The following is a 13,063-nucleotide window of genomic DNA, read 5'->3' on the forward strand; positions in this document are numbered from 1 at the left end:
TCCCATCAATAGAAAGCAAACTGGATGCTATGTCCATATGACATATGAGCATTTTATTAGGGTGGGTTCCAGTATGTCCCAGAAGGCCCAGCACAATCACTCTCAAACCCCAGCATTCAACAAATGGTTTGGAGAGTTTCCTAAAACAGGTTTTTTTCTTTCCACTCCAATCTGACATTTTTGGTTTGGAGAAGACAGATAATTTATATTTCCAGTAAATTCCAAGGAGACGCTCATAGGACTGACTATCTGGGGTGTTTGTAGACATGAAAGGAAGGCTCGTGGCACAGGGGCCTCTTTGCCTTATCATATCAGCTTCTTGCTTTATAACAGTTACATTTTGTGTTCCCAGATAAAATTTTACTCAAGAAAAGGCTACTAAAAACCACAAGTTTAAGGCTAAGAACTTGATGCAAGGGTAAGTACCTGAATTCAGATTCCTAGCACTCAAGTAAATGCTGGGTGGGCCTGGGGGCTCCACTGTAAATCCCAATGCACAATTTTCAGAGGCAGAAAATCTTTGGTACAAAGTGGCTAACCGTACTGTACTATCTGATGGGGAGCTTCGGGTTCAAGTGGGAGAACCTGCTTCAACCCATAAGGTGGAGAGTGAGGACTCCATTGTTAAGTTTACACAAGTATTCACATATTGTATACACATGTAAATATGTATAGATATGCACATAGGCACACACACACAGGCAAACATATGTGACTATGTATACATATGCACCCAGGCTCACACTCCAAGTGTGAATATTCATATTGCTTTGCTATTGCTTTTTATTTTATAAATATATTTTATATTTATAAAATCTATGGGAAATGGAAATAAAATTGTGGGAAGGTATCAAATTTAATACAAATGAAATAGATTATTTGGTGCCTGTGTATAGAAAAAATATTTTCCTTTCATGTGACCCTCTTTGGATACAAGCTGTGTGTTGTGTTCAGTTATAATGGAAAAAAGTCAAAGAAAGTATAAGGGCATAATCAATTACTGAAGACTTTTCTATAAGAGGAAGCGCAGTTGGGAATTATATGCTGTTTTACGGCTGAATAGAATCCTATGTTGGAGCCTCTTTCCAAGACACTAAGTGAGCACAAAGGGAGGAGCTAGAAAAGTTTGTATTTTCAGCTTCTTTGATGAGGGGAAAACTAAGGAAAGCATTTGTGAATGTTTTATTACTTGAGTTGTCTTAGTTTGGATTAGATCCAAAGACTTCTACCACAGGAAACACACCATTACCACCCACCAGGAGGTTCTTCGCCTCACAGAATGTACCCTGGTGTCTTGGTTTCTAATTGCCCTGATTACTACTCTGACTGAAGCAACTTACAGGAGAGAGTGTTTAACTTACAGTTCAGTGGGTAAGTTAAGGCCTTGGATCTTGAGTTAGCTGGTCACCTTATGCCCTCAATCAGAAAACAGCAACCAATAATGCATGCATGCAGGCTGGAGAGATAGCTCAGCGGTTAAGAGCACTGACTGCTCTTCCAGAGGTCCTGAGTTCAATTCCCAGTAACCACATGGTGGCCCACAACCATTTGTAGTGGGATCTGGTGCTTTCTTCTGGTGTGTCTGAAGAGAGCTACCGTGTACTCATATAAATAAATAAATCTTAAACAAAAAATAATGCATACATGCATAGCCCTCATTTTGCGTTCTCCATTCATACAGGGCAGAATTTCCTGCCCGGTTGTGATTTTACTCATAATTAAGATGGATCTCCCTACACAAATTAACATAATCAATATTTAGAGAGATTCTATAAAGTCTAGGCTGGCTTGAACTTGAGACTATGACCTCAGTTTCAAAGTGCTGGAATTACAGGTGTTTGTCACCACATCCTGAATGGTAGGCAGATCCTTAAATGTGACGTGGGTAGCAGCCTGCTTTTGTCTTTAATAGATACCAGGAGTAACAGAAACATTAGTACCTGAGTGGTGTCCTGAGATCTGTTCTTTTAGAAAGGGTGTCACCTTTAGACATGATTGCATTTGCTTAACATAAACTGAATTTCATTTTCCCCCCCTGCTTCTAAAACTCACAGTAATACACTAACAAATTTAGAATTTGACAATAGACTAAGTACTTGGTTAGGAAAAAACAGTATTGTTGCCAGGATAGCTGCAAAAGGGAACTTTGGGGCAAGAAGGGTGGGTGGCTACTGGTTCCTGAACTACAAAATAAGACATATTTTAGGAGCAAAATTTAAAATGTCCAAGTGTTCTTGAACGTTTTTATGAAACAAAACACGGGCAGTCATCTTTTCTTATCATGGGAAAGTTGACCCAATATCTCTTTTTTCTTGAGCAGCTTCTGTAGTGGTTTCTACTCCAAGGATCTACATTTTTACATCTAACAGACCAGAGACTTCATTCGAGCTTCTCCAGCCTATCAGAAGCATTAGAAGGCGGTGGACTGGCTGAATGACCTACATAGACTCAGCCTTGCAAGGACTGCCAGAGATCATCCAGTGTGCGCCCTCCTCACAGAAGTCTCCTTTTCCTCTAGCTCCCGCCTTGGTTCCTGGAAGCAGCCGTGCCAGGCTTTTGCAGGAGCCTGCAGGCAGCGGGCACTCGTTGCTCCAGTTCACCCTTTCACCCCTCCTTCACCCCGGGAGTGCCACGCCGGGTGGCGCGGTTTTTCTGACCACTAGGGAAGCTGGGCAGGCGAGGCTAGGAATTACAGGGCCTCCCGGCTTTGGCGAGCCCTCGCATCTGCATTCTCCTGAACCCAGCGACTGTCCTGAAGGTCTAGTGGATTTGAAAGAAGCAGGGTCTCGTAGGAAGCAAGCTGGGCCCCAGGGAGGCCTGAACTTATCCGCCACCCTCAACCCCCTCGCCCCACATCCTCATTTGAACTCCCTGCTTCGGGCCTGGGAAACGCCCCGCAGGCGAGCCAGCCCCAAGCACGCAGAGTTAGAGCGCTCCGCAGCGGAGGGCTCGCGCGGTCCAGTCGCCTGGGGCATCCCGGTGCCGGGGGCGGAGGCGAGGGCAGCGGGAGGAGGGGCGGGGTAGGGTCGGCAGCACGGAGTGCAGCGCCTGGACCCCCTGGTAGCCCGCCCGGAGACTGGCAGAGGCGGAGGGCGAGGCTCGGGCGCTGGGGGCGGGGTCTCGGGCGCTGATTGGTGTGTATCTGGGGGCGGGGCGCAGGGGTGGACCCGGGGTGGGGCTGGCGCCAGGCGCTGGAGCTGCGGGCTCAGGGCGAGGAGTAGCTAGCAGCTGGAGCCGAGTTGGAGGAAGCAGCGGCAGGCGGCAGCGGCGAGTACGGCTGTGCAGCCAAAGGACCAGGACAGCGAAGCTCCGGCAGGTCGCAGCTGGATCGCAGGAGCCTGGGAGCTGTAAGCTTGAGAGGCCTCTGAAGCCCAGGCCGGGCAGAGGAAGGAAGCGAGCCGACCCGGAGGTAGGCGGCGGCGGCGGCGGGTCCCGGTGTGCCCGGGAGGGGGAAGCGGTGCGAACGCGCACGGCCGCTGCTCTTCCTGTCACCGGCAGCTACTTCTGCTGCCGAGCCACTCAAGGGGAAGCGAGCAGGCTGCCAGCCCCTAGTCGCCAGCATCTCTCGGCCGCTGGGAAGCCTTCTCCGGCCAGTGACCATCTGTGTAGTCGCAGCCACCTCCTGCTTCATTTCCTCCGTGCTACCCCGGGCCGGCTCTGCTCGTTGCCGGGCGCGTTCGGTCCCGGAGTTGCCAGCGGTCACCGGCTCCCCTCCTCCTCCGTCACCTCACGCTTCCGAGGGTCCCCGATCACCCTGCAGCTTCCTGAAGCCGGGAGCGCGCGAGGAGAGCGCCTGGATCGCTGTCTGTGCGTTAGCGCGGCGCACCCTCAAGGCCCGGAGCTGTAGCCGGGGTATCCGGCCGGGCTGGGCCACGGTGGTCCCCGGAGCTCGCCCCCAGCCCCCGCCCTCCGAAGTTTGCCTCCCTCCTCTTCCGGGGTGGGGGAAGTGCACCTCGGGGCGGTCGGTGGCTGGGGCTCTAGCTCGGCGTCTGGCGCCCGCCGGGCTTGGGCAGGTTGCTGGAGGCAATAATGAGTGGGATCCTGGCACCGCCCGGAAATCCAGCTTTTCCTAACACCGGGCGACCCTGGAGGGACCTGCACAGCAGTAAGCTGCGGGCTAGGGAGAACCGGCCCGCGTGCAAGCCAGAGCTAAAATATCTGGGGGAATTGTCTGCAAGCCACTTCCTTCCCAAAGGCAGAAACTGCCCGGCAGATCACGAGACAAAGAGAATAAAAACGCTCTGACCAGGCACGCATGTACAGAAATGCATTTTAGTAACCAGCTTTCGCGCACAATAACGCAAGGGTGTGAGCGAAGTGGCTGTGACATGTTGAATACTGTGTGCGGTCACTGGATTCAGGGGAATTCTGCTCCCGGCGCTAGTAATACCGGAAAGGTCTCACTTCCACCGTTAATTCTTGAAGGAGCTGCAGGCTCCATTGCTATACTGGTGTGAATTTTTGCTTTATTTCGGGGTTTCATGATTTTAGGACTTAATTCCCCCCTTTTCTTTTTCCTGTCTTTTCCCTCTTTGTCAGACAGTGTGAAATAAGAAAGAATAAAGCAGTTCCGGGTTTTGAGTGTAGCATGAGATTGTCATTTCGGTGAGATCGAGTTTCAAGTTTTAGGTGGTAGGGTTACTCACAAAGCTGACTGACCTAGGTTCCTTGTGCAAGCCTCTCTTAATATTTCATTAGCCTGTGTTCCATGTTGGGCACTTGAAAGATGGTAAATTATGGCTAAGAAAGCTTGTAGTAGGCAGATGGGTTTATTTCTGCCTCCGAGCAGATTAGTAGATTTCTAAAGTAGATATCATTAGGACTTCCCAGGCCTTCTGCACAGGTGAGACGTCCATGCACGTTTGTCTCTGAGCAGGGAACCAGCACCCCAAGCGCCTTTTTTTTTTTCCTTTTCTTTTTTTGACAGTTGCACTCAAGCGGATCCATTTCTTAAGCACACAAGTTGCTTAAACTTTGGAAAACACGTGTTTTTGCTTATGACAAAGAAAATGATCCTGGTTTTTCTTGCACCTCTTGTGGTTCAAAGGCAGGTTTAAATGGGGGAAGCTTCTTGCCTTGCAGCGGTTCTGTGGAGCACCACTGCTGGCTGCCTTCCTCTAAGTGTCTGTTGCAGGCCACACTGCTTTTCCGTAGCAGTCTGTCAGCTTTTATGATTTGAAGAAAGTTGGATCGAGCTGATACTGGCTCTCAGGCTGTTGTGGGAGTTTGCTTTTAACTTTCCTCTTGCACCGGGACCTGTTCCTAGTTGCATAACAGAACTGCCATGTGCACATTGTTATCTGCTGTTTTATTTGCATTTTTATGATAGCATTCTGCTTTTTCACATCTGGGATGCGCTGTAGTCATGTAAAAAAGTATTTCACTGACCACTGATTCAGTTTGTTTTCTTTAGCTGTGTATGTTTGTGTGTGTGTGTGTGTGTGTGTGTGTGTGGTGTGGTGTGTGGTGTGTGTGTGTCTGTCTGTCTGTGTTTGGTACATTTCTAGTATAAAGTTAGTTTGGGAAAACTGAGCATTTGAAGACATTATAGAAATACTCATTTTGGCTGCAGAGGGTAGGTGGTGTGCACACATCTTTTGGAAATGTTAATTACACCTAACCTGATCCATGCACCCTCTGCCCTCGTTTTCTTTGATTAAGTATATATTAATTGTATACAACAGTGGGGTTTGGGGGGGACATTTTTTTTACATGCATGTACCGTATTTTGTTCATATCCATTCCCGCATTAGCCTTTTCTTGTCTCTCTTCCCCTTTCAAGCTAATCTCTCAAAGGGCTTTGAATCTTAAGTTCAAGTTTATTCAACTTACACAGACTTTGTACCCTTAAACATATCTGCTATTCCTTTAAACTTTCCCCAAGAACACCATGGAACTTGGGAAGTTTGTTGTATTGATTGAAATTTCTTTTCTGCCCCTCTTTCTCGTAAGTAGTTGAGTGAAGTGTTACAAAAGGCATTCACTTTGAGAAAATTATCCACATACTTGTTAAAGTAGGAGGAATTCTGGTCCAGCTTTTATTGTGTTTGCATTTTTGACTTGCCAAATGTGTTTTATGGGATAAAGAAATAGTGAATGAGTCAACTGGGGAAAATGGTCTCATGGTCAAGTCGTCTACACAAGCTGAGCGAATGTTTGCATGTGAGCTTTTACTTTTAATTTCTCAGGAGTAAGGTGTACACATGCAGAAGGAATGAGCTCCTATCAGTCTGGTAGGCATATTAGGTCAAGCACAAACCCCTTTGCGTAATGTAGGGCTTTGCTAGCTAAGGCAGGAATGGAGCATTCTGGGGAAACTTTGAAAACCAGAAAGTCACCTGTCACTCCAAGGGATCATTAGTTGTATGTGCGAGAATGTATCAGTTTGGAAAGCAGTGTCTCCTGTAGTCCACACTGGCCTTGAACTCTGAATGTAGCAGAACGTCACTTTGCACTCTTGAGCCCTCCACCTCTGCCTTCCAAGCCCTAGAATTACAAGCTTATGCCACCAAACTCAACTCTCAGGTGTTTTGTTTTGTTTTTTGTTTTGTTTTTTGTTTTGTTTTGTTTTTTTAAATTTTAAATGACAGTGTAAATTACATCTTTTTTTTTAAATCGGTTGTGATTAACTTTTAAGCATTCATATTATTTATTGCAATTTTTAAAGCCTCGTTTGACACCTCTCTAATGGATTTTTTTTTTGGGTGTGTGTGTGTCATGTTTTGCCACTATTATTGAAATCACTTGCCTAAAGTACTGGCTATTAGGGCCGTTTCTTGTAACACTAGGCCAAATAAACCGAAAGATGTGTAAAAACTTATAGCTTGGTTGTTTGGCTCATGCTATCCCCCTTACCCCCCCACCCATTTTCTGGAGAAATGTGCAATGAGTGTAGTACAAGCTTACAGAAGAAAAAAATAATAAGACCCTAAAAAAATGTCACTTTGTTCTGCCACCATTGTATACCTTAAAGTAAATCAAATATGTACCCATAAGCACCTGTAGTCAAAATAGTTCTCAGGTTAATGATCACCTGGGGGAGAATTGAAATCATAGGAGGCTGGCCAAAGGATCAGGAGGCCCCGCCAGTGGGTGTTGTGAGTAGTTACAGGTGCGGTGTCTGGCCCGTGGGTTCAGCCTTTGCCCCTTGCCTCCTTCCTGGAATACCTCTGTAGTCCTGACAACTGGGCTTGTCCCAGGAGGACCTAGCTGCCTTCATTCTCTGGGGTGCATTGCAAGACTGTGTTCATTTTTTCCTCTTTGAGAACAGCTGAGGGAGGAGCCATGAAATCCAACTAGACAACAGCGTCCTGACTCCCACCTTGCGTCCTGTCACTAGGCACACTTTTGTCCCCTGCCCACATAACGCCCCCCGACCTCCCCTGAGCCACCTTCCCACCTTGGGTCTGGAGAGAGAATTACTTGGGCCTAGTCCCCAGGCAGGCTCTATCTGACTCTATTTACAGCAGAGTTTTATTTTAAGTAGCTTCAGGCTTCTTTTAGAACTGCTTGCAGCATTGAAAGGCAGCACAAGAGAAAATTCCTGGCACCTGTCTGTTTCTGTTTTAAATCTGCATTGTGCAAACGGCAGTGACATTCAATGCTGATATTGCTATCAGTCCTATTGTTACCAAGAGCACTATAAGAGTGCCTTAACTGCAGTTGACTGTCACTTCAGGAAAATCTTTTAACTTTGCTTGTTTTCTCATCTGCAAAACGGGACGGAAAATTATGCTAGAACAGTTGTAAGGGTTCAGGTCAGACTCCCAAGAACTGCCTGGCACACAGTGAGCACTGTCAGGGTTAATTGTATTAAGCTTGGTCTGAGAAGCGCAGTGCTATAGTGCTACGGTGCTACAGTGCTACCTACTTTTGTGAGTGTAATTGCTTTTAATCCTCGTAATGACCCAGTAAAAAGGTAAAGGTCTGTTTCCATCAGCCTCACATGATGATGGAGGAGGTTTCATATAGTTACACATCTAGGCGTGGACCAGGGCAGCCGCTGTTAGCGGCAGCTCGCAATTCACCCTTCCTGCCATGAATTTAAAGGACTGCCATTGCTTTCTCCCAAGAAGAAGCACTTTAGGGCATCTCCCATGACTCCCTTGCAGTCCCTCTCTACTGTGGTCATGCAGGGAACCAGGCACACTGGCCTCTTCCGGGTGGTGGTGGGTGGTAGGGATCCCTTCCTTAGCCAGTAAATGACATGGCTCTTAACCCTCGCTCTTTCCATCAGGACCCTCTCAGTCTAGAAGGGCTGCTGGAGTGGGCTGTGGTACCTCTCTCTCCACTCCTCCTATTGGTGTGCCCGTGTTGTAACTGCTTGGCAGTCCTGTCTCTTTACTGTGTCACCTGGGTGTGTACTACTAACCCCACAGGGCTTGCAGGCAAGAATTACAGCCTCCACACCCTGATTTACCCACTTGGGCTACCCAGCCTGAAGTGTGGCAGCAGGCAGCACGTTCGACTGAGCTTGTGGGTTTGGAAATGATTTGGGATATTAGACGCCTGTAATGCCCGGCCCATCTTTTCTGTCCTTCTTTAACTGAGTCTGTAATTCGGGTGTCTCCACCACTTTATATGTAAACTAGGATCTGTTTAATAGTCCCTAACTTCCAGGATTTTGAAAGGTAGACAGATTTTTCAAATAGCGATTCTTGTTTTACAAAAGACTCTATAAGGTGAGGTGGGACATTTGCACATGACTCTGAGCTAGCCCTTTCACCGGGGAGGGATTGCATGTGGCGGTGTGGGCTGCCCACCCAGAATCCTCTTTGTCTTAACTATAGGTGTTTTCATTAGTGCCACCCATTGCCATACCTCTGATTCCATCACAGGATGGCAATGCACAAGTAGATGAATATCATCTTGATTTTTTTTTTAAATGCGATTTGAAGATAACTGTGATTTCTGCTTCCCAGTCAGGTTTTCCAAATCCTGTTCTTGGTAAAAGGTGGATAGAGTAAGTGAGCAAAACTGGAGGGCCTTTCAGAGTGTGATTGGCTCTTTCCCATCATGCCTGCGGGCTAGAAGGTTAAAAAAAAAAAACAAAAAACAAAAAACAAAGAACCTATTTTCAAGCCATTGCACATTAAGTGGTCATGGATTTCTATTTGTCAGTCATCAGAAACAGTTTTAGTTGAGTAAATGAGAATTTCTCAGGATGTTAACCAGAGAAAGAAAAATTACTTTCAGTGAGTGGACCTCTAGACAGATTAAAAAAAAAAAAACTGGAGGAAAATAATTCCTCTTAAGAAAATTATGGACGGCTGCATATGATCTTGTATAAAAAAATAAGTTTTGTAATTTCTTCACAGAATTCCAATATGGTGTTTTTTGGGGGAGTATACCATATTAGCTTAGAGCTTGTATCATAAAATTGTCTAGGTTATCTGAAAGTAATAGTCTGTTGATGACATAGCTAATAACCTTTACTCTGTGAATCTGGGTGGGAATAGTTTACTGGGCAGGTGCTGGTACCTAAAGAGAATGGGAGGCATAATTTAGTGAAAAGGGAAACATCTGTCAAAACTCCGAAGTGACTTTAGGAGGGTCACAGGGGCACTTCCACGTGCTTCAGGCTGCTGGGTGTTCTGTAGTCCTGGGAACAATTTGAGGAAGAGCTTGCCAGTCCTCTAGATGTGACAGTTCTCGTGACTCTGGGTAGATGCTTCACTTATCTCCCTAGGGAGGAGCCAAGTTGTTAGGAATTGTGCAATGGGAGGCCCAGGAGAGTGACAAGGGTAGAGAGGCCAAGAGGGATACAGGTGGCAGGAGCTAAGTTTATAGGACACAGGAGGGCAGGATTCCAGAAGCGGTTTGCTCAGGATCCTTTTACTCAGTAATTTATGGACTTCTTAGGCAAGGTTGCATTTTAATGAAGTGCTTTAGAGAAGCACATTTGCATGGGTTAGGTGCCGCCGGGTCCTGCACTTGGCAGGCATGCTGCCCAGTTATTATGGCTTCTTTTTGTGTAGGTGTGTGGGAGCCGGACCCACTCACCTGTGTGGCTGCTGCGAAAGCCAGATCCCCAAAATCCTCATGGGGGACCAGGCAGAGTAGGCAGGACACAGCCTTGGTGATATTACTGCTGCGGGTAAGCTGCCGCCTGGACATCTAAACCCAAGGAGTCCAGAAGTAAGTTATGACGGTGTTAAAAGGGGCTGGAGCTGAGTTTAGATTCTACCTCAGGTGCAGACTGTAATCACACCTGAGATACTTAGCTTTGTCTTCTTGGTGAGTGAGAATATCTGTAGTACTCTGGTTATCTTGGGTTGATGGAGACACCGCGCCTGCCTGGTAAAGTGTCACTTGGTAGCTGTGATAACAGCCTCATTTAAATGGGGATGGCAGGCCAGAGAAAGTGTGCAGGGTGCAGCTTGCAGCCAGAGAAGAAGGCTTGCCTCCTCTGCCCAGCCAAGGTCCCCAGAACCTTGTCACCACATGATCAAGTCCCCACCCAAATAAATGACTTGTCTGCGCTCTCAATTTTTACTGCACTTCACCCGACACTGAGTCATTCCTCACCTTGACTGCTAACCTTAACCAGCTGCATTGATCTTCCTGGCCATGTTTGGGGCATCTCAGAAGACAGGCATGCTCTCCTTGCAGTCCCCAAGTCCTAGGAGATCTGGGCTTTATTTCAGAGACTAAGACCCAGAGCCCTGCAGAGATCTTCAGATTCTTCTGATAGTGGCAGAGGCAGAGAGCATTTGCCTAAGTCTCAAGGTCTTCTCGGGCTGTATTGTTTTCTCTAGAATCTAGTCTGATACAGCTATCAGACACCTCCCAAGTTTCACCCCCTGTGTAGATTTAGCCCCAGGCACACTCAATAGGCTCTCAGGTTTAGAAAGCCCTTAAAAGGGGAGGGGAGCAGGATCTGTGTATCCTGTGTGGAATGGGCCTAGCTATATTGTTGTGCTGAGTGCTGGGGTTTGTTACTTGGTTGCTGGGGCTGGAGGCATTGCATTTCCTGTTCTACTGAGAATCCCACCAAACTGGTCTTCTGGGTGGTTGAGATTGAGGAAGTGCTAGGCACCAGCTGCCAGAAAGATATCTACCCAGGCTACTGATTTAAGACTTTCTCCCTCCCCAAAAGACACACTGCCAGGAAAAGCTAACAAAAATTTCAGGGCAGATTTGAAGGAATTAAATTATTCTTAGGCATATTGCCTGGTTTCCAAGCATTTAGGGATATGTAAATTTTCATGTTCTTTGGAGTTCTGTGTCTCTTTTGTACAGAGCACATTAGTACAAAAAAAAATGAGATTTGCTAGTTCTAAATTTTTGTGTGAATTTATGCAATGAATATTTAATTTGATCTGGATCTTTCAAAGGAGAGGCCTTCTTCAAACGCAATATAGCTTATTTTTCTCATATGCTCCACTGGCTGCATTAATTTTTTTTCCCTCTGATGCCTGAAATGCAGAGTAGAGTACTATCCCAGATTAATATTCCTGCTACACAAAGATTTCCAGTGTTTGTTTTTACTTCCTTTGAATTTGCAGCCCTCTTTAGAGTGTTATTGTATAACGGTAAGAGGCTTTAGCCCTGTGAAGTTGAATACTTTATACTTCTGAATGCCAACATAACAATTAATCTGTGATTAGATTGTACTTCTTAAGATGCCTACCCTGAAGGGAGCCTGGGATACTCAGCCTCTCAAGTGTCGCACTATGTAGACTTAGAAAAGACCCCTTGACGAGGCACCCTGAAATTGTGTGGCTGGGTTTTGGTTTGCTTTGCTGTATAGTTGGTGAGCTGAAACCTATAGCTTGAGTTTAGTCTCTGCAGTAAAGGTAACACTGAGAAACCAAGTAGGATGCTGCGTGGATCTCTGCTGCATGCCGCCCTGTTAGCCATTCATGGTGACGCCGAGTTCTCTTAACTTTGGCTCGTCAATTGCTCTGCCCTCAGTTTGCTTTGGCAATAAGAAGAAAATAGTTTTCATTTACCCTGGCCTCCACCAAACCTGTTTTACATAGAACTTCCGTAGCAGTGAGCATGGCTACTTCCTTTTGTTTCTTAGCTCAAGAAATGAAGTCTAGTTACCATCCCCACTACTGGCCTGCAAATCTGGGATCTCAGATACTGGGGCCTTCTGGATGAGCAGGCCTTAACTCAGTCTCCCATGGGTGGGGTTTCAGCAGGCTCTGGCCTGGGGGTCCCCTGTGTTCACCTGATCTTGCTTAGACTTATTTCTAAGGTTTACTTTGTATCTAAGACTTTCCTTCTCAGTTTGACTGAACCTCAGTGTCTTTGTATCTGTGGAGCTTTACCTTCCTCTCTCTGTCTCTGTCTCTGTCTCTCCGTGTCTCTGTGTCTCTGTCTCTGTGTCTCTGTGTCTCTGTGTCTCTCTCTCTCTCTCTCTCTCTCTCTGTGTCTCTGTGTCTCTGTCTCTGTGTCTCTGTCTCTCTCTCTCTCTCTCTCTCTCTCGTGTGTGTATGTGTGTGTGTGTGTGTGTGTATGCGCACGCGTTCATGTGATTTTCTCATCCCACTGTAATCAATCCCAACTTTATGTGCAGCAAATTACAAAACCTCAGGTATACTCCTGATTTCAGCTGGAATTTTTGGCCCGTCACTAGCACCCCTGCAGTAGATGCTTACACCCCACGAGCCCATCAGACCTCTCAGCTTTCCTTTGCCTAATATTGTACGGAATTCTCAGCAACACAGGGTCAAGCACTGGCTGTCCTTGCTTCCTCCAGAGAGCATTTCTCACCTTCCACACCTTCTCCCTTCATCCTTTTCGACCTCAGTATGCGCCTTTACGGACATGCTCCTGCCTCTCTGGTCTCCATCCCCACTTTCTCAGGAGCCCTCACCCCCACTCTCTCCCTGGGCCAGTCCCTCCTGGGCATTGAGGTCAGACTGGGGTTCCTCTACTGCAGCTTCTCCACAGCGTCCATGCCGTGCTCACTTACACGTGGAGACTTCCATTTCCTGTTGGTGTCCGTTTCAGGTGGCCCTCTTGTCTTCCCAGCCCAGGTTCACCGTTCCCTCTTTGTCCTCTGATGGATGAGACTGCCTGTGCTTCTTTCTAGAGTATGACATTTGCTTGG

General features: G+C 46.9%; 1 protein-coding gene across 1 annotated transcript in view; it reads left to right on the top strand.

Annotated features, from left to right (window-relative positions):
• The first annotated feature begins 3,180 nt into the window (after positions 1 to 3,180).
• The window catches only part of Pik3r1 (phosphoinositide-3-kinase regulatory subunit 1), an 82,685-nt gene continuing 72,802 nt past the window's right edge, over positions 3,181 to 13,063 (top strand). Inside the window, exon 1 of the mRNA XM_052160070.1 lies at positions 3,181 to 3,409. The gene's annotated coding sequence lies outside the window, so the exon portion shown is untranslated. The remainder of the gene's footprint in view (positions 3,410 to 13,063) is intronic.

This window comes from Apodemus sylvaticus, chromosome 16 (assembly GCF_947179515.1).
Source record: "Apodemus sylvaticus chromosome 16, mApoSyl1.1, whole genome shotgun sequence".
NCBI classification, from domain to species: domain Eukaryota; kingdom Metazoa; phylum Chordata; class Mammalia; order Rodentia; family Muridae; genus Apodemus; species Apodemus sylvaticus.